The sequence below is a fragment of the Pan paniscus genome, chromosome 3, assembly GCF_029289425.2.
Source record: "Pan paniscus chromosome 3, NHGRI_mPanPan1-v2.0_pri, whole genome shotgun sequence".
NCBI lineage: Eukaryota > Metazoa > Chordata > Mammalia > Primates > Hominidae > Pan > Pan paniscus.
Window position 1 is genome coordinate 177,799,141 of NC_073252.2, and position 26,691 is coordinate 177,825,831.

Genomic DNA, 26,691 nt, shown 5'->3' on the forward strand with positions numbered 1-26,691 from the left:
GCCACAGGCCACATTTTTGCTACTTAAATTTAAATAAATAAAACTTGAATAAAATTTTAAAAGTTAGTTTCTCAGTGTCAGTAGCCACATTTCAACTGCTCGAGAGCTCCATGTGGCCAGTCCCCACCACATTGCCAGCACAGGTAAACATTCCCATTATTGCAGAATATCCTATTGCACAATATTACTTAAAGAATAATGACTTGTTCACTACATGAAAGAGAACAGGACTGGGGTTACTAGGGGAGGTCAGTACTGACTGAGCAACTGCATTCAATGAAACCGAAGAAAGAAAGCATCACAAACTAGAAGCAGAAGATTGCAGAGCAGCACCATTTATTCTATGTGGCCCAGTATCTGGTAATCAAGTGCGCAGTGGCTTCAAGGTATGTCCTGGGAAATTGCTGTGATAGGACCTATTTACCCTCATAACAAGCAAAGCCTGGAGTGTCTCAGAGATAGACAGAAAGACAGCTAGATAGTTGTAGATAGGGAATTACCAATGCATGAAGCTCTCCGATGTGACAAATAATAGAAGTAGGCTATTACAATGATTAACTTATTCTGAGTCACACAAATTTACATATTACACATGGATTACACGTTTTCTTTTTTAAATAAAAATGTTTCCTTGTTTCTTTCTGATTATATAAATAATTCATGCTTTTTACAAATACTTCAAACAATATAGCAAAATGTAAGAGGAAAGTCAAAATCACTTGAAATTTTCAATTAGTAGACATAACCAGCAATAACCTTTTCGTAAGAGAGAAATAAATATATGCATATATACACATATATTGTTTTTTATTTTATTTTTAACGAGTTTGCTTTTTGTCTTGGCAGTTTTAATATAGCATTTTTTTATCATCTCCTTTATTTTGTGGTGTCTCCTTGCTCTTTCCATTAACCCAAATTCTCTCTTTGTTCATACACTCAAGTGAAAATTTTTACGAAGGTATTTCCCTTCTCTGTGTATTAAATTGAGCTTATATTACGTATACATTACTGCAATTTGATTTTCTCACTTAGAATTGTATTATAAAATCTTCTCAAGACAACTCATACACATTTAACTCATCCTTGCAAAGACTTCACATTTCTGTGGGATGAATGTTCCATAATTTTGTCAACAACTTCCCTACTTACTAGTGCTTTAGCTCATTCCTAGATTTATCCTCATAAAATTGTATTGTAGCATTAGTGTTAGTGACCCCTGTCCTAGATTTTTACCATATCAATTAGTAAATGCAAATAAAACCTGTAGATTTCCTGGAATCTTCTTATTGTGCTACAGAAGTCTTTGTTTGTGATATAAACAGATATATATGATATAAATATCATATGAAATTACCATATTATATTCCAAAAAAAGCTCTACGAAATCATCTTTCACCAGTTATGCACACATGTGTGCGTTCACCCTTTGTACTTATTGGTGCCAGTGCTGATTATTATTTTATTTTTGATAACCTGTACAGAGTCACCCTGTTATTATTTTAATACAATTAAAAAATGTCTACTAATGAGTCTGACAATATTTTTGTGTTTAGTGTGTATTTGGTTGTCTCTTCCACATGTGATCTGTCAAAGACCCTCTGCAAACTTTTCTATAAGGCTTTCTTTCTCATATGAACATGTAGGAACTCTTTGCAGTAGGGTTGTGGTAGTGAACAACTCTTGTGAGCCTAACCCTACTTCTATTCACATTAGTCTCTAGGGGTTACATAAAACACAATGTAATTTATATACACTGAAATCATGTCATGAAATAAGGTAGCACTAATGAATATGAGAGATAATATAAATATTGTACATATGTCAAGTATGTGCATTGTAAATACTTTCCCAATCTATAGTTTTCCTTTGACTATACTTATAAAGTGTCTTGCCTATAATTTTATGTTTAATAGAACAAATATTTTGATAGTTTCATTATAGCCAAGAATTTTCCTAACTTTTTTTTTTTCTTTTTTTTGAGACGGAGCCTTGCTCTGGAACCAGGCTGGAGTGCAGTGACGTGATCTCAGCTCACTGCAAGCTCCGCCTCCAGGGTTCACACCATTCTTCTGCCTCAGCCTCCCGAGTAGCTGGGACTACAGGCGCCTGCCACCATGCCCAGTTAATTTTTTGTATTTTTAGTAGAGATGGGGTTTCACCATGTTAGCCAGGATGGTCTTGATCTCCTGACCTCGTGATCCACCCACCTGGGCCTCCCAAAGTGCTGGGATTACAGGCATGAGCCACCGCGCCAGGCCTTCCTAACATGTTTTAAGAGATTCCCTAATCTCTAGTTTATTTGTTTGGTCTCCTAAAATTTCCCAACCTTTCTGTGATTTTACTGTATATTGAAATGTTTAATTTATCTGCAATATGTTTTCATATGGTGTAGCGTAGGCTTTTATATAAATTTCTTTCAAACAAATAGTCACTTGTGCCAGCCACAAGTGTTAAACTGGCCAATATTTTGCTGCCTAATTGCAATACCTTCTTTTTCACATATTGAAATTTATTGATTCTGAAATCTATTTCTGGACTCTGTTCTCTCCACTCACCTTTGGCTAAGTCTATGCTAACAGCATACTGACATGATTACTGGGATTTGTATTTTTTTCATATGTGGTAAGGCATATCTCTGCTCAACAGTCGTCTATTTGCATAAATTACATTGTTGATACTAGATATTTACCCTTCAACACAAACTCAACAGCCTACTGTGTCAATTTGAAACAGACTATTTAGAATATAATTAGAATTTAAAGAACAAAGATGGAGGCATCACACTACCTGACTTCAAACTATACTGCAAGGCTACAGTAACCAAAACAGCATGGTACTGGTACCAAAACAGAGATATAGATCAATGGAACAGAACAGAGCCCTCAGAAATAACGCTGCATATCTACAACTATCTGATCTTTGACAAACCTCAGAAAAACAAGCAATGGGGAAAGGATTCCCTATTTAATAAATGGTGCTGGGAAAACTGGCTAGCCATATGTAGAAAGCTGAACCTGGATCCCTTCCTTACACCTTATACAAAAATTAATTCAAGATGGATTAAAGACTTAAATGTTAGACCTAACACCATAAAAACCCTAGAAGAAAACCTAGGCATTACCATTCAGGACATAGGCATGGGCAAGGACTTCATGTCTAAAACACCAAAAGCAATGGCAACAAAAGCCAAAATTGACAAATGGGATCTAATTAAACTCAAGAGCTTCTGCACAGCAAAAGAAACTACCATCAGAGTGAACAGGCAACCTACAAAATGGGAGAAAATTTTCGCAACCTACTCATCTGACAAAGGGCTAATAACCAGAATCTACAATGAACTCAAACAAATTTACAAGAAAAAAACAAACAACCCCATCAAAAAGTGGGCAAAGGATATGAACAGACACTTCTCAAAAGAAGATATTTATGCAGCCAAAAGACACATGAAAAAATGCTCATCATCACTGGCCATCAGAGAAATGTAAATCAAAACCACAATGAGATACCATCTCACTCCAGTTAGAATGGCGATCATTAAAAAGTCAGGAAACAACAGCTGCTGGAGAGGATGTGGAGAACTAGGAACACTTTTACACTGTTGGTGGGACTGTAAACTAGTTCAACCATTGTGGAAGTCAGTGTGGCGATTCCTCAGGGATCTAGAACTAGAAATACCATTTGACCCAGCCATCCCATTACTCAGTATATACCCAAAGGACTATAAATCATGCTGCTATAAAGACACTTGCACATGTATGTTTATTGCGGCACTATTCACAATAGCAAAGACTTGGAACCAACCCAAATGTCCAACAATCATAGACTGGATTAAGAAAATGTGGCACATATACACCATGGAATACTATGCAGCCATAAAAAATGATGAGTTCATGTCCTTTGTAGGGACACAGATGAAATTGGAAATCATCATTCTCAGTAAACTATCGCAAAGACAAAAAACCAAACACCGCATGTTCTCACTCATAGATGGGAATTGAAAAATGAGAACACATGGACACAGGAAGGGGAACATCACACTCTGGGGACTGTTGTGGGGTGGGGGGAGGGGGGAGGGATAGCATCAGGAGATATACCTAATGCTAAATGACGAGTTAATGGGTACAGCACACCAGCATGGCACATGTATACATATGTAACTAACCTGCACGTTGTGCACATGTACCCTAAAACTTAAAGTAAAATAATAATAAAAAAATCATTACCATTAAAGAAAAAGTGTGTATTAATTTTTCTTCGGTTTTTATTTATATTGAGATCTTGATATTTCTTAGGCTTTTTTTCCCTTTTACATTTATTCAATTTTAATTCAGTTATATCTTATTTACACAATTTACTTAATTTATACATCTTAAGTTTAAGGTGAAAAAATGTAATATGATAAACAGAGCTTTCTTAATATTAAGAATCACAATACACTGAAAAAAGTTTAAAAGAGTTACAAGAATAAGTTGAAGACTATATTTCAATATATAATTTTTTAAAAGACTAACATACAAAATATATAAAACTAAAAGAAGAAAAAGTCATCCAAATTTACAAAAAAGAGTGGGCAAATTCAAATACAAAATAAGGACAGCAAAATACTTCCAGTACCCCCGAGTGTTCCCTGTGCTTGCTATAAATCAATACCCTGAAAGACATCACACTTCTACTTCTATCAACATAGATTAGTTCTACCTATTTTTGAACTTAACATAAGCGGAATCATCAGATTGTCCTCTTTTTGTCTCTGTATTCTTTCTTTCAGCATTGGGTTTCTGATGGCTGCATAGTCACTCATAACCACTAATGGGACTACTGAGAATGCTTAGTTCTCTTTGTTCTCCTGTAGTCCTCTTTGTCTCTTTTCTTTGAGTGCATTTGAAATTTACTGTTTACTTTCGGTGTATCTGGGTGTGAATACATATGTGTGTGGGAGAGTGGGGGTATTTATCTTCTTTGAGTATTATGAATCTGTGATTTGACATCTTTCATTGCTTTCCAAAAATTTTCAGCTATTTTCTCTTCAAATATTTCTTCTGTCCCATTCTCTCTTTCTACTCCTTCTGGAACTGTACTCATGGTATATTAGACCATTGATATTGTCCCCCAGCTCTTGGCTGTTCAGGTCATTTTTTTACCTTCTTTTACCATCTTTCTTTGTTAGTTTGAATGACTACTATTAACTATTTTTGACATCACTGATATTTTATTGAAGGAATTCTTAATTTCTGATATTATTATTTTTATTTCTTGCCTTTTCTATTTGACAGTTGCTTATAGTTTCCATTTTGTTTATAATCTTCTTTTCAATATATGTGATTTTCCTTCCTTCCAAATATTCTACTTAGTTGTTTAATTAAAAAAAAAGTCTATGTGTGTGTTAGTGTGTGTGTGTGTACATTTCTACTGCTCCTGTGTTTCCTCAATTACTCCTATTTTTATTGAAGTTTTCACCTCATTCCTCTATGAGCTGTATATCAGTTTTGCATCTTGTGACTGAACTTCCTTTGTTGGCCTATCTATGGTAGGTTGAATAATGTCCCCCAAAGATATCCAAATCCTAATTCCAGGGATCTGTGAATGTTGCCTTACATGCAAAAGAGACTTTGCATATATGATTAAGTTCAAGATCCTGTGTCATCTGAGTATGCCTGATGATTAGTAAAGTTCCTTATACGAAGGATGCAGGAGGAGTTAGTCACAATAAGGGAAGATTGTGAATTTCTACAATTTTAATATACTTGTAAAAATATCTTTCCAATATAAAGTCCAACCTTCAATTTTATATATACATGTGTGTGTATATACATATATACACACACATATATATATCTCCATATTAATGGAAAAATCCTGGACATTCAGATGTAATTAAAATCAGTTGAAGGAATTATAGATTATTTTGTTTCTAATTCACTGAAAGTAGAAATAACAATAGTGATAGGAAGGCATTTATTTATTGTATGGTAGATATGCTCTTACGAAAAACAGTGAGAGAATATATGGCATATTAAGATTTCTTTCTAAATATTATAATAGTGATAACAGAAAATGAATAAATGGTCTTCTGTCTTAATGAATCCATTTGATAGGCAAACACCGGCATTACATGCAAAGCACTTCTGTCATTGATATGCTTATCATTTTCTCCTGAATGACCTTGAAGCTTAATGAAATTCACATGAAAGTTTTACTATGCATGTTTAAAGAAAGCAGTTAAAAAGATTCAGATAGCTTTAAAAAATTGAATTTCATTTTATTAAAAAAAAATCCTCTGTTCTCATTTATTGAAAAAGTAAACTGCTTCAATTCAAAAGCAGTTTACAAGCAACTTTCATGGTGCGTCTTTGTTGTCACATGGCAATGTCCCCTAGATTGACAAGTGGTGCAATGGTCTTTGAGGACTGATTTCTAAGGATGTTAAAAGCATGAACTTCATGATTTTTAAATACTTTCTTGAATACATGCTTCAAAACAAAGTCAAACATTGAACCAACCATTTAAGAAAGAAAGTCTCAGTGTTGACAATAGGAAACACTATAAAGAACATTAATCTAGCTTCCTGTTTACATTTGACAAAAGTAGAGGTACACAGTTGTAGAACTATGTGAAATGCCTGGGCTCTGTTCAGCAAGGTAGATCTACATAAAGTCACTAGTGATTAAGATGGAAGGAATCTTTAGAGTGCCATATGCTGACATTTGGAAAATTCAAATGACATGTGTTAAATCTATTAATATCGGAAACTTTCTATGAGCTTTTAGAACATTTACAGACTTCTTGATTTGTGATTTCCCTGTATAACATAAAAACATGATTTCTTTGGGTAAGTAAAAGCTTTAGGCACAACAATATACGGAAGATAGGTTTTCACTGACTTTGCAGCCTACCTACCCCCACCCTCAGGCAACTCTCCTGGGGCACCATTTCCAGTTATAATTCTCATCAAGAGATGAGACCATTTTCTTTCTAACAAGAATAATCATATTTATTCAGAAAAGCAAGCTGCAAGTGTAGACCTGAATTTTGCCCTTTATCCTCTCCTGAAAATACAGAAAATGCAAACAAAGAGAATTGTGACCTTACATTAATCAGGTGCTATTTATTGCACAACACAGAACATCTCTAGAATCTTTTTATATGATTTATCTACTTGTGATACTAGAAGTGTTATCATCCACAGGACTTCTTATGTTTCATGATGCGTAGTGTAGAAAATGCACACAGCATTGCTGTGCTTAGCCATATTGGAGCCTGAGGCAAAGACAAAATCAGTAATACCGATCTATCTGTATTTAAAATTTGGATGTTTTGTTCATCACGGTTTTTGAATTAATTCTTGTTTTAAAAAAATGTATTGCATTAAAAATAGATAAATTGCATGACATCAAAATAAAAACTTTTGTGCATCAAAGAACACTAATAATAAAGTGAAACAGCAACCATGAAATGGGAGAAAATACTTGAAACTCATATATCTGATAAAGGGTTATTATCCAGAATATATTTAAAAACTCCTCCATCTCAAAAGCAAACAAACAAAAAACCAAACAACCCAATTAAAATATGCACCAAGAAACTGAACAGACATTTCTCCAAAGAGGATATTATCCAAATGGCCAATAAGGGCATGAAACGATGCTCAACAGTACTATTATTAGAGAAATGCAAATTAAAATCACAATGAGATACCACTTCATACCCATTAGAATGGTTAAAATCAAACAGAAAATAACAAATGACACTGAGAATGTAGAGAAACTGGAACTCTTGTGCCCTGCTAGTGGCAAAGCAGGGCCACTAAGCGGTGCAGCCTCTATAGAAAACCGTATGGTGCTTCCTCAAAAATTAAACAGAATTACCATATGATCTGGCAACTCCACTGTGAGTTAATACCTAAAAAAACTGAAAGTAGGGACTTGAACAAATATCTGTACACTCAAGTTCATAGCAGCATTATTCACAATAGCCAAAATGTGGAATCCAACCAAGTGTCCATCAGTGGGTAAACAGATAAACAAAATGTGGTATATACATCCAAGGAAACATTATTCAGCCTTAGGGGAAAAAAAGGAAATTCTAATATATGCTACAGTATGGATGAACCTTGAAGACATTTTACTATGTGAAAACAAGCTAGTCACAAAATGACAAATACCAATGATTATACTTATATGAGTTTCCTAGGGTAGTTAAATTCATAGATACAGTGGAATAGCGGGGGTTGGGGGCTAGAAGAAGGAATGAATGGGGGCAAATTGTTTAAACTATGCAGAGTTTCAGTTTGGGAAGATGAAAATGTCTAGAGATGGATGGTGGTAATAGTTGTGCAATAACGTGAATTACTTAATGCCACTGAATTGTAGACTTTAAAATGGATAAAACAGTAACATGTATGTTATGAATATTTTGCCACAATTTAGAAAATATTGCATGTAAATTTTACCCAACTCAACTATTGGCGCTACCTCTCCTTCAACTCACTTAAAGTTTCTGCCTGAGAGGGCTTTACTAACTTCACCCTTGCCCTGACCCTGGAAAATTTCCGTGTTTGTTTGGCTCATAGATGCTATGATCTGAATGTTTATGTCCCCCCACCCCCAAATTCATAAGTTGAAACCTAATCCCCAATGCAGTCTTGAGATGATTAGGTCATGAGGGCAGAGTCCTCCTAAAAGGGATTGGTGCCATTATAAAAGGGGCCTGAGGGAGCTTGTTTCCTCCCTCCACCCTGCCAGGACGCAGTAAAAAGGCGCTGTCTAGGAGGAACAGGTCCTCCCTGGACACTGAATCTGCTGGTGTCTTGATCTTGGACTTCTTAGCCTCTAGAATGGTAACAAATAATTTTCTTACCCAATCTAGAGCATCTTGTTATTATAGCAGTCTGAGTCGACTAAGACAATAGAATACAGCACAAAATAACATGTTATTTTCTTTCCCCTTCTTCCCACCTTCAAACTCCTGGTGTTTGTACTTTTATAAGATAGATTAAAATGTACTCCAATTACAAGTTGAGAACCCTGTGTTGGGCTCTGGGTAACAGGGATGCACTTGTGAGATTTCAATTCTTTATCGAGTTTGATTTCTCTATTCATCTCTCCTTCACAGCTTTCAAAATCTTAGTCTTAAAATTATTTTAGTAGAAACAAATATTAAAAGTAATTTTTTGAAAGGTTATCTCAAAAGCTCTGAGAAACTTCACCTTTTACAAAGACATTGGTTAGCTCTTGGCATGATTAATGTTAGCATGTTTGATCCCTCTATCAACGAAGGAGAACATTTTGAAATTGGCTTTATTTTTTGCTAAATAAAATATCACCACATATAAGGGAGAAATAATGTTTAAACAATATTTTGATAAATATATTATTTAAAATGCATGTGAGGAACTCCCTATCAAAAAGAGAAAATAAAAATTAACTAATGTTTCAAAGTATATAGATCCTTCATTTTATGTTTGAATATTCATGAATTTATCAGTATGTAAACTGCATTTGAGAGTACAGGACTTTTGTAGTATCCTCAGTGAAAATGATACCACTAACTCCCTGAATTGTAAAATCAAGGCTATCTCAAATGATTTAAACTTAAGGTTTTCACTCATGTTTAATGCCAAAATATTCCCAACTACAATATTCACACTAATCCAATTTTTAAACGCAGCTATCAAAAAACAAGTTGCAATTTATAGAGCACAAAGTCTCTCTTCTTGACAGTATCTTCATAGACCATAGATCTTCAAAAAACACCAAGGGTTTTCATAATAATGGTGAAGAAAGAATCAACTTGGATAAAATTAAGTAGTTTGTCTTTTTTTTTTACGCTACCATATCCCAATTGTCTAGCATTCCACTATCCAGAACACAGCCTGCCTGAAATGTATTGATTTTTCCTTCCTATATTCATTTAACAAGTATGTACTTTTGACAACTACTGTGTGTCAGGCACTGCCCTGAATGCTGAAGATACAATCAAAAATCCCCTCATGGAAATATTCCAATGCTGGAGAAAATATACCCATTAAATACAATATCTCAGACCTATGGAATTACAAGTAGTCTGGTATAATCTATTGGAAAACTGTGTCATGAAAACAAATATAGGGTCCCAGAACCAATCACGGAAGTGTTTGTTATCTTAGCATATGCCTTTACCTGGAGCTTGGAGATGAATAAGAGTTACCTTAGCTGAATAGTGGAGGAAATTGGTGGGGTCTAAGCACAGGAAACAGGATTTGCAAGGATCCCGCATTGGAAGGAAGAAAATAAGAAATAATCGAATGAGGCCCTTTCGTGGGATAGGAAGGAAGAGATTGGTGACAGTGAAGCTAGAGTGTCCAGACACATTGACCTGTAAGGATGACTGTATTCAAGAGCTCATATCCACAGGCTTAAGGACAGTCACACTTGGCACACAGATTCTATTTGTCCTCACACAGATAAAGGAAATGGTGCTGTCCCTCTGGCAAATTAACTTTTTCATTGCCCAGAATTTCTATAACCTTAAATTCCCTAACAGCTAATCTACTGCCCTTCTTTTCCTTGACTTCAGATATAATTGAAGAGCTTGTCTAAAGTCTTCCTGTCTTTGTTCCAATGTCCTGAATGTACATACTGGATATGTCAGATGTAGGAAAAAAAAAAAAAGCTGAGATGGGGGTGGTGGTGGAGGGTATATGGGGAAGAGGAACCTTTATCTTCAACTCTAACAAGCAAAGTGAACATAGGAGAGTTAGAAAATCAATGTTTTATAAAGTGCAAATATGTATAAAAAATGAGTATATTATGTTAGTGATTTTTTTTTAGATTCACCAAAATGATAAATGCTGAAGAATTTGGAGAAGCAAGAGACGAAACACATTACAGATCAAGAACATCTTTGTTTTGTTTTGTTTGTTTGTTTTTGAGACAGAGTCTCACTCTGTCCCCCAGGCTGGAGTGCAGTGGCGTGATCTGGGCTCACTGCAACCTGAGTAACTGGGATTACAGGCTCCGGCCACCAGGACCAGCTAATTTTTTTGTATTTTTAGTACAGACGGGGTTTCACCCTGTTAGCCAGAATGGTCTCAATCTCCTGATCTTGTGATTCGCCCTCCTCAGCCTCCCAAAGTGCTGGGATTACAGGCTTGAGCCACCATGCCCGGCCAAGAACACCTTTTTAAATGATTTTTTTTTTTGGTAGTCATTTTCTAACATGCAAATGGTTTAGTATTAACCCTAGGTATTCAAAATTGCAATGCTTACATATTTTTTACCAGCAGGGACAAATAATACAGATTTTTTATTTTTATTTTTGAGCTTCAGTTTCCATATGTGTAACCTAGATGTACACACTGCAGTGCCTTTGGTTAGATGTTGATAATATGTCTGCATACACATACATATGTACACGCAAACACAAATAAATAGATCACTGGTTGCAAATTACAAGTAGGGACTCTGGACAAGATGGAGTTATGTGACTTGCCAACGTGCATTCATAAATTTTAAAACATTGAACTAAAATTATGGTACCATCTACATTCATGACTCAGTGTGCCTTTTATGAAAAAGTGGGAAAAGTGAAGTTCTTGACTGTGGAAGTGAGAATTATTGGTTTGGTTTCACTCTCCTGTATGATGTAGCTCTATCAGTGGTAACGCAAGCAACTTAACTGTTTAGGGAAATTTTCACAAATTCAGGATATTAAGCAGGGTTTAAGAGGGATTTTCTGATGACTGCTGATGTTCTCGGCCAGAAATCAAGGGATTCTCATACTTTTCTTTCTCTCCATGTTTCTTATCTTCTTATCATGCCCCTCCTCTACCACCATTGCAGCTTCCTTCCCTTACGGTCACAACTTCCATCCCTCTGTCCCCTTCAGAACCTTTCTATGTCCTTTTATTTTCCATCCCTTTAGTAAGAAATTAAATAATATTTTTAAATAAATTTAATCAATTCAATGCAGTTACACATTTTTATATTCTACATAAAGATAGTATATTTTTGGTATTTCTGACAATAACCTTTGAAAACATTAAGTTATCCCTTACTACCTATGTTTAATCTCATTTTCCTTCTGATTCAGTGACCTTAGCAAAGAAATAGGCTATCCACCCTGTTTATGTATTCGTAATTTTAATTCACCCTACACATATTTTTAAATTTCTATGAATCAGGCTTTAGGCTGTGGGTACAAACATAAACACAATCATTGAAACAGATGATGTTTCCAGAAAATGGACATTATACAATATTCAGTTCTTTACTATGATGATGAAATCAATTCCTGGTTTCATCTTTTCTCCATCTAATAACTGTGACAATGATGTTTGCTGTATCTAGTGTCAATATCATTCCCAGCATCAAATGTGTGTTTCTCTAGTAAGAGTGAATACAGTGAATACAGCCATCATAATGTGGATTGCAAAACTCAGTGAACACTGCTACCACTGGACACTGGAGAAGAGAAGCATATTGGGTGCAAGTGTGTGGGGAAATGGGGAGGAGGGACAAGGAGAACAGTTGCATTCCCTCAGAGAAAATTAGAAAAAGTATGCTGTTTTAAGAGTTGTTCAAAGTATGGTGGTGGGTTGGGGAATACGTGTGTGTGTACGTGTGTGTATATATATATGTACGTATATATGTGTTAGATACAGATGTATATATGTGTGTGTGCGTGCATGTGTGTGTTAGATTCATATATATGTGTGTGTGTGCGTGTATATGTGTGTGTGTATACAGAAAACGTTGTATGTAAAACACAATCGAAGCTATCAATATCAGACAGATATTTCCCTATGTTAGAGGCTGCCTACCTCTGGAGCAGGGGACTATAATTCTGGAGAAATACATGTGCTTCCAAAGCTTTGGCTTTAAAATTGCACGTGGTTCTTTCAGATTTTGAGTGAAACTCTTACTATCTCACTGGCATAGATGTCATCAGAGACGGGCACATCTTCATGTCCGCCACTCAGCTGACCAGTAAGGCACTTTACTGCCTTTTAGGTATTATCTCTAGATTCCTCCATTCAATAAAGGTCTTAAATTGAATTATGGGTGGCCGTTTTTCTCAGTAATAAGCCGGTGTTTCATGAATACGGGAGTAGTTAAAGGTCCAGAAATGGGCATTTCCTGTTTCCCTTCTTTGAAAATGGCAAGTGCACATTATTATGCTGGGGCAAGAGAACTAGAACATGCTGAAAAGATAAACATTTTTTTTTCCACCTAAAAGATAAACATTTTTTTTCCCACCTTCTCCCATTTTCTGACCTCACCCGTTCCCCGTCTGACCTCTGGGGGGCTTACTCGGGATGTCAAGGAAAATGTAAAGTATGTAAAACCGGCTCCTTAAGTAGTATTTGTGCCCTTAACGGTGAATTTCTGAGAAAAGATCCAGAAGACTAAGAAATGCATAGCTAATGAATACATTTCAGGGAAATTGGAAGGTTTGGATAGAAAGGAAAGCACAGTTTACATACATATGCATACTGTGACGGATCAGGGCAAGGACTCCAGTGTCACCATCTTCCTGTATCTGTAGACCTTGTACAATGCAGTCCAAGGCTGCGAGGACTTCGGAGGGCAAACGCTGAGGAAACCAACCTGCCTCCAATTCCAAGGCGTGAGATTTACATTGCAGCCTTTGTGATGCTGCTTAGTTAACTGGCTGTATTTATGCAGATCTATTGTAGACTTACTTCCTTTTAATTTTTCCCCCTTTTGTGACTGAAATCATGAATTCCTAAAAATAAATAAATAGCAAATCAAAGGAGAAAAAAAAAAAGCCAAAACAGGTTTACCTAACGGGAAGCCTGGAAGGGCTGGCGTTGGAGAAGCCGCTCGGAAGCGGGGCAGGCAGCACAGAGCCGCCCACCGGTCTCCGGGGCTCTGCCCAGGGCTCTTTCCAGCCCGGCCTTTGGGTAACTGGTGTGGGGGAGGGCGGCCGGCTTTCAGGTCGCCTCTCCCGCAGGTTTGGGAGCCCGGTAGGCCGTGACTGAAAGACCGTAGCAACAGCGGTCAATTGCCGTTTTAGAGCTCATTTTGGGGGCGAATGGTGGCAGCAGAGCCACTGCCGCCCTGGCTCTTGTAGGTGGGTCTGGAGTGTCACGTAGGCACCCCAACTCGCGCCGGGGGCCGTGGTCCGCAGACTCCCACTTCATTGCCCCGGAGGCCTGAGCCCGCCCTGCCCGGCGGTGGCTGCACCTTTCCCCAGAGTCGGGGCAGCGGCGGCTGGAAAGTGGATGCAGCCTAACCGCGTAGCGCTGAAACCACCATTCACAAATGATGCAAACCCCCGTCTTCTGTGGATAAACGGTGGCGGCGCGCGTCCGAGCATCCCCGAGGGGCTGTGGGGAGCCCCCGGGGAGAGCAGGAAAGGAAGCGGGGTGGCGGCGGCTAGGAAGCGACTGAGCCTTCTCACCCGGCCGGCGGAAGAGGGAGCCGGGTCCGGGCGCGCCGAGCCAGCCGCCCCTCGCGCAGTTCCTCGGCCGCGGCGCGGGGTTCGCCCCGCTTCTCCCCGGCAGCAGCCGGCTGGGTGCCCCCGGCACAGCACAGTGCGGCAGGCGGCAGCGTCCTCCCCTTGCCTCCCCCACATTCCCTCACCTCAGCCAAGGCGGCAGCCCCGGCGTCCCCGCCCGCCCGGCCCCGCGCCCCCGCCCGGAGCGCCCCCACCCGGTGCGCCCCCGCCCGGAGCGCCCCCACCCGGTGCGCCCCCGCCCGGAGCGCCCCCACCCGGTGCGCCCCCGCCCGGAGCGCCCCCGCCCGGAGCGCCCCCACCCGGTGCGCCCCCGCCGGGTCCCGCCGCGCAGCCCCGCCACGCTGCAGCTGGAGCGACCGCCGCGGCCGGCCCCGCAGACCGGGGAGGAGGAGGAGGAGGAGGAGGGGAAGCCGGAGAGGGAGGCGCGGGGAGGAGGGATGGAGCCGGGAGGAGGAAATAAATAAATAAAACAATCACCTCCGCGCCAATAAGAGCGAGGGAGAGAGCAAGACGCGACCAGAGAGCCAGCGGGGCCCGCTCGCGCGCCTCTGAGAGGCTGTCCGCGCGCGCGCGTGTGTGCGTGAGTGTGGATTTGCCGGGACTGGAGCTGGAAAGTTCAAACTAAACGTGTTGCTCTCGCCGAGCGCCGAGGCCGCGGCGGAGGCTGCCCAACTTCCCCGGGCCAAGTGAGTGGCGTTGCCCAGCGCCTTTGGCGAGGCGGCGGCCGCTCGGCCCTGCGCCCGGGCGCGGCGGCGGCGGCTCCGCTCGCCCCGGGAGGGAGCCCGCGGCCAGGGCTGGACGCTCGCCCCGCCACCTCCACCGACTCTCTCCTCAGCCTCCGCGCCTGGCACCGCAGCAAGGTACGTGGCGCTTCCCGGCGCGGCTTCTTCCCTAGCACACCCCGCGCGGATTTTTGGCTGCCTAGATTCTTCCCCTTCCCAGAGTGGTCATCATTTGTCAAACTTTACCTCCACCTCGCACATGCCGGCGGCCGCTGCAGCCGCCCTCCCTGGCAGCGTGGGCTCCGCTCGCTGATGGGAACCGAGAGGAGGGTGGGGGGGAGGATCTGCTGGCAGCGGTGGTTCCCATCTGGATTAAGATCGTATTTCGGAATAACTCGCAGGTCTTACCTTCCGGGGGTGTCCTTCATTATGATGTTCCCTGTGATGCTGGTAATGGTTTTCCTTGCTCCTTCTGCACGGAAGGACGTACAAGTTTGCAGGAGAAGGTACATGAAAAGCAGGTGAAGTTTGCAGCCACTTGACTCCAAGAGAGGAGTAACCCTTTCTTTGCAGTAGCCGCTGTGGTTTTGAAGCAGCGGCGGCGGCGGCAGCGGTGACAGCGGTGACAGCGGCCTGGCCGGTGGCGGCAGCTGCACGTTGTCCCGTCTGTGACTGGGAGAAGGAGGAAAAGTGGGGCTGCCTCGTCGGAGAGCGCAACTCTGGAGCTGCCTGCAAAGACGCTGCGGGGGAAAATGCTAAGGGCTCCCTGATCCTTGGTAAATCGTGTTTGGAGAGGCATGATTTCCTTTTGTGGTATTTATGTGCTTAATAACAGACATGCTTAAAAATCTCTTTAAAACTTTTATGCATACGATTTCCATTTCTAGATTAGGTGAAGGACTCTGAAACCTCTCAGATAAATGCCAAAATCAGTAAGATCAGAGCGGTGTGCAAACCTGCAATGAATTGCCCAGCGCCTTCTTGTTTGTAACGTATCACCTACTGGGAAACGTATCTTCCGTGCCATACTATTTTAGTAATAGTTATAGGTTCATTATTATTATTTTTTCTTACGATGAAGTAGGAAGTTTTTAGTGAAACAAAAATTTAGAAGTCATAGTAAGTTTCCAAGCAACGTGCTTGAGCCTTTTGAAGCCACCTGCTGAATTAGTTCATGTTACTTTTCAGAGGTTACCACTTTGGTGCAGGAGATGTAGACATATCCAGCAGATGGAGCAGTGGAAAACTATACTGGAACCTGCATAACACTCATATATCCCGATGGAATCACAAAGAGGCCAAATAAATGTGTATGGAGCTCACTTTAGGGGAGACACTGGTTTTACTGTCATATTTGGAAAAAAATTTGTGTCTACTGAAATATGATTGGAATATATCTGCAGAAACTTCAATTCTTTAGGCTTCTTTTTCATTCATAAAGCATTTGAAAATAGTTTTTGTGCATATTAGAGTACAGGATGATTCATTCATGTCAGAAATGTCAACTGGTCCTTTGGTTATATATTGCGGTGACTCACAACGACATGAAAAACAACGCATTCTGCCATAATAAAAGTCTAATTATTGTGTTATAGTTTAAAAGAGTATAAAAACTTGCATTTGAACGTAAGCAAACATCATTTTGAATACTTTTTAGTATTCTAAATGCAACTGAATTTGTGTTTTGCAAAGTTAAGATAGCTAAATACACTTATTTCTTCAAATAATTTACTGCAGCTTAAATTGAAGGAAAAAGTTAATAAAACTTTTTAGTCATTCTTGTGAATTGATGTTCCTTCTTCCCCAAAATTTCATGAAATTTAGATCTGGTGTGATCTGGTCACATTCATTTTACCTTCAGAGACAAAGACAAAATTCTTCAAAAGCCACTTTAAAAAATCCTTACATTGATATATTATGGTAACAATAACATGAGGAGAGAATCTGCCTTCCTACAAAAATTTTAAAACTTTGCAATCAGTCATGCATCTGAAAAAATAGCTTTAAAGTGAACAGAGACAAATGGGCTGCCCATTTCACAGGCAGAACGGCAAAGACTTAGGCACCTGCTTTGTTGCACCGTTTCAGGAAAGAACTGGTTCTTCAATCTAGTCTGCTCATCTCCCATCTCTTGCTCCTTTCATTGTGTTTTGTCATAGATTTTACCGTGGCAGAGAACTGAGCTTAACTACTCTGAAAAAAATCCTATTAGGTCTTACTTTAATGTCATCATTTAGCAATTTAAAAGTTACAGCCATACAGCAAACATTTTAAGGAATTTAGAGACAGACACGATGCCATTGAAAAATGTAGCACTAGCAATCATTTGAATTAAACATGCTTTACACTGAGGGCACATGTTTATAAAATATATGTGACTGTTTTCTAAATCTTCAGATAACGTCTGTAGCAAAGTACTTACTTTTGCATTCTGAAACTATGTTTCTTTCACATTCGCATAATATCCAAGAAGGCTTAGAACTCCCAGTGTTATAAAATAGTATAACTACCTTTCTGAAGGAACTAATTTTATCCCGCCTGTTGCCACACAGATTAAATGATTATAGATTTTTCTAAATTTATTCCATTCTAAATTTATGCCCCTTTACACAGGCAAGAACAAAAGGGTTTCAGTGTAAGATGCTGAAAGTTTTATGCCATATTTAAATGTTTGAAAATATGAATACCAGACATTTACTAATTTATCATCTCTATTAAATGTGTTAAATTCCTCCAATATAACTCTTATTGATAGTTTAAAAATCAGCTGGTCAAAGCAATGTTAATGTAGTAAAATTAGGTTAAACGTAGGTATATTATGGTCATTGCTCATGTGATATATGTCTTCAGAGAAAACCGGGTGCCTTGTAAGTTTTTCTGTAAACTCAATATAAATGAAATGCTGATAAGATTGACATAATTTTGATATAACTTTGACATATGTATTTCTACATATTTTGAGACTTTAAAATATAATCACTAAATACTCTTCGTATAGTACTGAGCGTTTTCAGTTAAGTTTATTGGACTGATAGAATCCTGTAATATGCTACTGAAGTTGAGTTCAAGTTTATGGAGGGAAATATTGGATACATACATACATACATACATACATACATATATACATACACACATGGGTCATCAGTTTTCACTGGGAATCTTGGTAATGGGAGTGGCAATGTGCCTATTGAAGAATTTTGGAAAATAGTCTAATCATCAACTTTAAATTCTCATTTTAAAAACTTGATCAAAAATAGATATCTGTTAAGTAGAGGATCTGTATTTAACCTAAGCCTCGTGGTAATAGTTGAAGCTTGGCATTCACCAAGTGTTTGCACTTGTTATTACAGTAATTTTAATGCACTTTCTGCATTATTTGTATTTTCATTCCATCTCCTTAGGACATTGTTCTAATAGAGCTATAATATAGCTCTATTAGGTAGTTTTCTTCCAGCACCATAAAATGTAGCCACTGGGTTTAGACTTAAATATAAAACCGCAATTACATTTGCACCAACCTAATATTTCAACTGAATTAAGTTTTTGAAACTCATATAGAGGGATTGAGAGATTATGAAGAAGCAGAGATTTTGGCTTTTTCTCCATTAAGTTATCTTCTGGGAGTTAACATGGGTTTATCAGTCAGTGAGGATCAAGCAAAAGATGAAACCTTTTATTCTTTAGTTTCTGTCTTGTCACCTGCCTGTTTGGTTTCTCTTAGTGTCAAGTATGACTGAACATGACTTTCACTTATAATTTATAGAAAAGGCATATATATTTGAAACTTGGGTGTTTTATTGGGAGGCACCATTAGTTTTTAATAAGAAGAAAAAGTTTCTAGCGCTATATATAAGGAAAAAATCATAATATAAAAAAATTATTCTAGATGAGTACAGCAGTGAAAAATGTATCTTCGGATATAAATTTTAGCAGAAATGATGAGGATGTAAGATTTATCCCAAATAATATTTCCAACTTTGAGTATTACTGTAATTTAATTTTTATATGTTAATGCCGTATTGGGTACAAACACCTTTACCTTTAACTCTCTTTAATTACCACTTCTTTGTATAAAAGTCTACGAAGAATATAGCTTAATTATATATGTATAATATGATTGTTTTATGGCATATGTTATATGATATATATCTCATAAAACATATTTTTAACATGAGTACAGTTTTGCTCATACAATATTCAGGGATAGATTTTATTTCACTGATTATCCCAAAATTTTTTTGAAGCCCCAGAGTCCTCAGGTAATTTTCTATATGTTACTGTATAGGACAGTTCTGCCATATAGCTTTAGAGATATTTAGTCATAGAAATATAATTGGGTAAGCTGCCCTACTATTCACGTAATTACCATGAAACTTGTGATAACCTCTAAATACACTATGTTATATAAACTGTTTATATTGTTACCAAGGGATTAAAACCATGGGACAAGATGAACATAGTCATTCTTTATAGTGGTCAAAAACTATCTTTCATGTTTTAAAGGACTTATATTTAGAACTTATTATGGAAAAAGGTGGATGGATCAAAAGTGGGTATCAAGTGCGTGAAAAATTATTTACCAGAAGCACACTTACTAAGTATTATAATAAGCATACCTTTCTAATTATCATTTTCCAAAGGTAGGAGATTGGAGAGGCATAATTAAAGGTACCTGATATTATTAGAATAAGACAGTTGTCTAACTAGCATTTTCATTCTGATAGGAATATGTTTCATGATTTTGATTATTTCACAGCACCCTTAACAAATAGAATTATACTGTGTTTTCCAATATGAATATCTTAAAGGTTTTGAAATGTATGATTGATTATGATCATCAGAACTCTGTGACTAAACTGAAGGCAGCTAACACATAGAATACTGCTGGCAAATTGAGAGGCTGAATACTGGTGTTGCAAAAAGTTTTAAGTTGATGTTACTTCCTATATACCCCCAAATCAGTATTATTACTACTTTGCTAGTACTTTTATTATGAATATAAATTATATTAGATTCTTATTCAACTTTCCATGCTTAAATTACAGTATATTCAAGAACTTGCTTTAGTAATAAATATTGATAATTATTGTACGACAGAGATCTTTACTGGTAACATTAGATTTAGAACATTATTATGCGAAACAGACAATAAAACAATCTCTGCTCTGGGTCTATAGAATTTACTAAATTAGTGCCATGGGCATGTGAGAACAGAAAGTGTCCATATGTCAGCTTCAACTATATGACAGAGGGAGAAAAGTGAGGAGACACCTTTCCATGAATGTCTTCCCTCCAGTTTATACCACCAGTTTTCTAAATAAACTTTATTTTAACATTTTTTAAACCTGGACACTTTTAATGAGAACTAATCACAGTCACAAATATCAGTGTATTAATGGATTACATCAATACTTAATATTTTTTCATCTTATAGCTCAATCCATCATTCATTAAGCAGAAAGATTTATTCACATTACCTTTTTAAAAATAATTCAGCAATTATATAGTAGACTGATTTTTAATAGTTGTCTATTAAAATAAAATAAAGCATAAAATAAAAATAATAAAAACTAAGAATAAGTTGTTGATGTAGTTTTTAGGATTTAATTTTGTTATTTAGAAGAAGATAAATATTTATAGGTTTAAGTTTTGGTTGTATATAAAATTAACAGCAGCAAGAATAAATAATCCCATATTTCAGCCAAAATGGCAACTAGAAATGATAAATTGGCTTTCTTGTGTATATGTGTGTGTGTGTGTGTCTTTTAATTTTCTATGTCAATTAATATGTACTATCAGTAGAATAGAATATTCTGAGAAGATAATGGTATCTTGTTGAACATAGATTTAAAGGTTAAGCAGTTATTATTGAAAAATAAACATACCAATTTACTTTCCATCTCTAAGCCTTTTTCTTAAAGTATATTTACCTAAATTTAAACAGCATCTATAATATTGATAAAAATTTTTAAAACATAAATGTCAAATTAAGTGCTCAATAAATATTAGGATCTGTCTATCTTTGATCTCTTCTTATTATCAAATAAAAATCAGTACAACTGATATCTTTCTTTTAATAACAAATAGATGCAAGATAGTCTAAGGTTAACAACCAGAAAATATTTGTTTTATGATGGGATGTTCATAATTTCTTTTTCTCATTGTCTTACAGATTTATTTATTTTAATTTCATGTAGGATATAACAATTCCTTCTGCAAAATAAATGTTTTTTTGATAAAATTAAATACACTAAAGTGCCTTCAATTCTTAAGTATGTTGCCTAAAGATTTGAGTTTCAAAAGTATTAAATTTATATTTTGCATGTGTCATTATTTATATTGTAGGATTTTTCCCAAATACAGGTCCTCTTGTGTTATCATTGTGAAGTTTTTTATTCATACTTTTCACATTAATACTTTTCTATACAACTTAATTATTTTGCTTTTTATATTCAGAGCAGAGTTGACAATATTGCAGTTATTGCCAACTTTATTTTATTTTGATTTAAAATATGTTAAACTCATATAAAGTATTAACACTCATAATATATATTTTTCTAAAATTATTTGTGTGAGTCAAATTTGTTAGTGATTTCTTCAAAATTTTATTTGTAACTATGGGATCAAAACCAAAAAGGTTAATTTTCATGTAATTAAAGGTCAGTGATTTTTTTATTGCTTGCTTACAATTTGTTTACTTCTTTAAGAAATCTAATAACATTTTCAACAAAACGGTGTTTCTTATTACTTGTGAACCTTATGCTTTTTAAAATTTTGCTTTTAAAACAGTTCACAGTGATTAATTTGAACAAAGAAAGCAAAAATTTAATGGTTATTGTACACATATTAAATTAAATTTCAAGAAATGAAAACTTTGTGATAATACAAATTATAAAACAGATAGAAATCTCAGTATTTGTTTTCAGAAATTTTGAGGGAAAACTAACCTTGAAATAGTAAAGTATAAGAAATAATGTTAACAATAGTCTTAAATGTTCAGGTCCCTATTACTGATTTTGGCAAGGTTTATGTCCAAATTGTTATGCTAGTAATATTTACATAGAATGATTTATAAATTTATTTTTTAAGAAAGTCTTATTTCAGCCACCATTGTTTTATACAATGTTGGTAGTTCCAGTTTAGTCTATTTTAAAAAGTAAACCTTATAGCACTTAAAAATTTTGTTGTTGATATATTTAAATAAAAGAGTGCATGTACCAACAGTACAAATGAAACAAATTATCATAATGACACTGCTTTTGACATAACCAAAACAGAGAGAAATTTGAACTTACCAGTACCTTTGAAACAGAATTCACACTCGAATCTGCTTTAGCGTGAATTGCACATGAATAAAATTATCTGCTTAATGTTCTCTTTAATTTTTAAATATCAGATAATGTGATTTGGGAAAAATCTCGATTAAAAATATTATCGTATGGTAAGATTCTTTGCATTTTCCCGTTTCTGGAGCTTGGTCATTTTATTTTAGTGAGTTATTATTTGGAATCAGTGTGTGATTAGAATAAAATTGAAAAGGATTTGCAACACTTCCTATTTGCATGGATCAGCTTTTCATAACCCCAAAGAAATTATAGAAAATTAATTTTTAAATTGTTTGAGAAGACCAACAACCATAACAATAAGGGACAGTGGTTTCGCTCATTATGTAATATCATTTATAGAATTACAACTGACGTATCAATTCAAAAATTATTTCTGATGTTCTAAATAAGTATATATTGGCAGAATTTTTTGTAAAATGTTTTCCATTTTGTAAGGCAGAAGAGTTTAAAATGTGAATAATATGCAAAACGTTTTAGTAAATAATGTTTTTATATACAATTAAGAAAAAAATACGCCTCTAGGCAAAAGAATAAGCAAGTCACCTCAGAAATCTCTTCAAATTTCAAAAACCGGTCAAGAAATAATGGATCAGAAGACCCCTCATATGTAATATGAGACCAAATCTATAGATTTGTGAGAAAAAGAATCTCTATCAAAAAGGATAGAATATATTCCCAAGGCAGCAGGTCCAATCATACTGACAGTCTTAACAATGTCTATGAGATAAATGTTTCTAATTGTGTGTGGAAAACATGCAAACTTAACCAGAATCTGAAGGGCAGTGTTTGGTAATACTCACATGGGTGCCCTCTGGGAAAGAAAGTAGTTGCTAGCTTTCTGAATACTTGATGCTGCAGACCTGCATGGTCTGATGGCATTAGGAGTATATCACATAAATAGAATAATGTATTCTAATTCATGCTCACCAAGCCACCTTCAGACAATCTGTTTACTCTTGCCCATTTTCTTTAGTGAAGTAAGGTGTTCAGGGTGCTTCTGCAGGCAGCAGGCAAGAGCTCCAGGCTCCTATTTGATTTTGATTACAAATTAATAAATCGGCATAATAGGTTATACATTTCATTTCCTTGTGAATGTTAGTGCGAGTCATCATCCTCAAATCTAATTAGATCTGCAACACTGACACATACTGTAAACCAAACCTGTAAGAACAAGGTCACCAAAATAGTGCCAAACCTGAGACCTGTTCATCAGCGACCTCTGAGAGAAGTCTTCATGTCACTAATGAGAACGTTTATTTTGAAGACTACAAAGACAAAACATGGAGTACAGGAATACTTACTCTTTTGGTTTAATACTCTTTTTATTAAAATAGCATGAAAATTAAAAAGAAAATTAGTTGAGGGAACAAAAAAGGAATAAAAATTTGAGATAAGTAACATGGTCAGAAGAAAGATGCTTCAAAAATATTTGTATTGTAGTATTTATTAGGGCTTTTAATTATTTGCCCCCACAGAACCAATATTCAATATTAAATCTATAGTCTTTATAATATTTATTAAATGAAATTTTAAAGATCAATTTAGAAGAGAAGTCACATTTTAACATTCATTATACATTCACTCTGTGTATCGTTTTACAGTTTGCTTTTCTGCTCTTCATGATTTTAAAATTTTTTCTTTGTTCGTACACTTAGAACTAGTTCATTCATTATAACCATTGTTCAGTATTCCATCATATGATTATGATGAAATCACAATTTCAGCATTTCTTTTCTGACTTCTGAAATAGTTCTTAAGTGTAATAATGCATTAAAATACAAACTACAAATGCAAAATACAATACAAAACACAATTCTATAAGATAAATGTGAGTGATATTGTGGTATATTATATACATATTTTATGTATGTCAATTATGCTATATTTATCATAACATTTTGCATAACATTTTTTAAAAATTAAAATTCTGAAGCCATTAAATCTTTCACTACAACATCATTTTCATAGTCATGTGTTATTTCATTCTATGGATCTAGCAGAAGTTAACAGTTTGTTATGGTTGGATATTTCAGTTGTTTAAGTTGTTCATATTAGAAAGAAAGCTAAATGAACAATTTTACTATTGTTTGTATCTTTGCTGACATCCCAAAATATTTATTTAGGAAAAATTTTAAAAAGTTAAATTACGTTAGTGTATGCTTGGATATTTTTTATTTTTAATATAATTGAGATAACAGCTTTCGTAAGCATTTTCTTGAATAATTGGACCCTCCATACTGTTGTGGTTCACTCTTGGGGAATCACTGCTTGAAAAAATTATATCTGATATTCTAGTATTATAGATATAACACTGAATGCTGTCTAATCTGAGATTTGGCTTTCATTCAAAGCTGTGTGATCTCGGGTGGGTTATTGCATATCTCTTAGCTCCAATTTCCTCACTTACAACCCAAGGAATTTGTAATAATACTTAGAGAATATTACCAACACTGATGTTTTATCATTATAACTCTATTTCTGATTTTAGAAGAAAATAAAGTAGTGTATAGGAATAAAAACATGTTTGTAGATTTTCATGATTTATCAGCATTAACTCACTCGCTGCCAATTAATTGTAAAGTTGCAAGATGTTCTTAGATCAATTTTCTTGCAGGTAGATGTAATAAAACACCAGTTGTTTGGACTGATGTTCAAATTCTAACAAAGTTTTAGTTTTCTTCAGTTAAAGAATTTCATTCTCGCTGCATAATATTTTAAAATATAGGCAAATAGATAGTGTCACATATATCTGCAGTTATTTCTCTATTATTTTATTTCCACTGCAGAAATAATAGATATATGCATGTGTATGTACATCTGTGTATATTAATTCTTGCACAAACTTACACAAATTCAATTAATGTATACTATAGGCCAATATTTCAATACATACCTTAGGTATGTTTAAATATATTCAAATGTGTGTCCCTGTTTTCTCACTTAGTTTTAAAAATATTTCCAATCACTTTAGTTTCCAGGAAACAAACAAACGAAAATTTTCTTTTTGTTTGGTTGCTTTTGTTTTGTTTTGTTTTGTTTTAGAGACAAGTCTCTGTCACCCAGGCTGGAGTGCAGTGGCACGGTTTCAGCTCACTGCAACCTCCGTTTCCTGGGTTCAAGCTATTCTTCTGCCTCAGCCTCCTGAGTAGCTGGGATTACAGGTGTTTACCACCATACCCAGCTAATTTTTGTAATTGTAGTAGAGACGGAGTTTCACCATGTTGGCCAGGCTGGTCTCAAACTCCTGACCTCAGGTGATCCACCCGCCTTGGCCTCCCAAAACTGCTGGGATTACAGGCGTGAGCCACCGTGCCTGGCCAGTTTGGTTGTTTCTCTGAATAAAGTTTACAGGTACTTAACACATCCCTATTGAATTAACTTATGAATTAGATTTGTCCTTGTTTGTTGTTTTAAATCCAGTTATTTTGCCCCCTACCTGAATCTGGTTATCCCGGGGTAGATAACCTTTCCTCTTTCAGTGCCACTCTCTCCAGGTCTGTAAAAAATGCTCTTTCTAGAAGTTTTTGCTTTTAAAATAATTTTTTTAATTGTAGGCTTAAATTAGTAGAATAAAAACCTTCAATTTAGACTAGAAAATTAGCTGCAAACCTTCAGCAGCAAATTTCCTATCAGTCAAGGTGTGATAATTCTGATCGTCTGTATTCTCTTGTCAGCAAACAGTGCAAAGCCTCTAATGTATATAATAGAAGTCTCAGGTAGGAATGGATCGGTATACTATGGAGAGTCTTAGGCACATATGTCATTTGATGTTAAACTTTAGTCCTTTTTTCTGTTCTTCTTTCTCTCTTTTTGTTTTTTTTCCAGTATTCTTTTCCCCCCTGAAAACATGACCTTTCTTAACTGGAGAAACCTAGAGACTGGGGGCTAGCATAAATTTTAATTAGGGTAAAGTGATTTTAAGTGGTTCCCTTTGCATCTACTACCTGTTATTGATGACCACATCTCAAGAAAAATAAACAAAAAATGATAACAGGTTAGTTTGTAAATTAAATGGTCAAGGCCTGTCAGGCCTTCTGATCATTTTCCTCTCTACGGGTGAGGATACTGTTTTCTTCCTAGCAAACCTGAAGAAGCTTGCTCTTTCAAATTACAATTATATTTTTTAACCCCCCTGCTTCATTTTCTGGGACTGAATATGTTTT

The 26,691-nt window shown here is 36.4% G+C and overlaps 1 protein-coding gene across 1 annotated transcript in view; it reads left to right on the forward strand.

Moving 5' to 3' along the window:
- Positions 1-14,967: 14,967 nt before the first annotated feature.
- Positions 14,968-26,691, forward strand: part of TENM3 (teneurin transmembrane protein 3) — a 2,735,422-nt gene continuing 2,723,698 nt past the window's right edge. Inside the window, exon 1 of the mRNA XM_034959455.3 lies at positions 14,968-15,320. The gene's annotated coding sequence lies outside the window, so the exon portion shown is untranslated. The remainder of the gene's footprint in view (positions 15,321-26,691) is intronic.